This window comes from Trypanosoma cruzi, genomic scaffold (genome assembly GCF_000209065.1).
Source record: "Trypanosoma cruzi strain CL Brener 1047053516573 genomic scaffold, whole genome shotgun sequence".
In the NCBI taxonomy this organism is placed as follows: Eukaryota; Euglenozoa; class Kinetoplastea; order Trypanosomatida; family Trypanosomatidae; genus Trypanosoma; species Trypanosoma cruzi.
This window is the reverse complement of record NW_001849507.1, coordinates 186,406-187,635: the sequence shown is the minus strand read 5'-3', so window position 1 is coordinate 187,635 and position 1,230 is coordinate 186,406. Positions and strand designations below refer to the sequence as shown.

The 1,230-nt window shown below is 42.7% G+C and overlaps 8 annotated features.

Moving 5' to 3' along the window:
- Positions 1-1,230: a sequence feature (heterozygous, non-Esmeraldo-like haplotype).
- Positions 48-155: a sequence feature (A-rich).
- Positions 271-305: a microsatellite.
- Positions 431-458: a sequence feature (AT_rich).
- Positions 760-812: a sequence feature (A-rich).
- Positions 860-934: a sequence feature (T-rich).
- Positions 1,092-1,139: a sequence feature (AT_rich).
- Positions 1,194-1,224: a microsatellite.

The following is a 1,230-nucleotide window of genomic DNA, read 5'->3' as shown; positions in this document are numbered from 1 at the left end:
GTGTGAACTCTTTCGTATCAGACGGGGGAGAGACACACTGCGCAGGGAAAAAAGAAAAAAAAAAACAGAAATCAAAGCATCGGAAACAAATAAACAAGCAGCCAAAAGAAAAATAATAAAAAGAAGAAAACAAAAAAAATACGTAAATAATAAAACTCTGCTGATGCCGCCAGTATCCCAGGGCCCCGCTGGTCGTAATTAAATAAGCCACCCGCCCTCACTTTCGTTTTTTCCTTTCCTTCTTTCTTTTTTCATTATCTCCTCATGTTGTTTTTCTTTTTTTCTTCTCTTTTTTTTTTTTTTTTGATTTTTCTCCTCCCGTCGTTGCGCGGTGCGTCCGTTCCGGCCTGCCCGGGCAAACCACCACTTTGCTGTGGCCCCAGCGGCGGCCCGAGCGAAAAGGGGGAGGGATCCGCCACCACCGCCACCCAAAAATAAAAATAAAAAAGAAAAATAAAGAGGCAGCGGCCACTCGGTAGACGGCGGCAGCAGCACGGCGTTTTCCCGCTCCGCCCTCTTTTTCTCCCCCTTCGCCGCGGCGGGTGAAAAGACAAGAACGACGCATGCACGGACACCGGCGGGAAGATATTCACATGTGCACATGCGGGCCTGTTGGGGCCCCAAAACAGCACAACAGTAAACCACAAAAGAAGAAGAAAAAAAAAAAGAAATGTAAATGGCATTCAAAACCAAGTATTGACATGATCCCTCACAATCAAACCGTGCACCAAAACACGAGGAGGCAAAGAAAGAAAGGAGAAAATCAAACAAATAAACAAAAATAAAATAAAATAAATTTCTACTAAATAAAAAATAAAGAGCTCCCGGCGCGCACGCGCACACGCGCAGAAGATGGAAATTTCTTTTTCTTTTTTTTTTTTTTCTTCTTCTCCGTCCGTTTTATTTCCCTTTTTTTTTTTCTCTCTCTCTTTTTGGATTCCCCCTTTTCATAGGGATCCGCCGCCACCCACCGACACGGCTGTTTGCCTGTAAACAAATGAAACACTCTCCTCCATCCCTCTCCCCCGCCCCCCCCCCTCAACCACCACAACTTACAGCAACGACTTCGGCCCCCTACATAATTACATCACAATTTTTTTAATGATAATAATTAAAAAAAAAAAAATCAATTTTTTTTTCTCCTTAACTACATTTTTATTTGGGTCTTCCATCTCTTTTGTGGCCAACCCCTCTTTTTTTTTTCGTTATTTTTTTTTTTTTTTTGGCTTC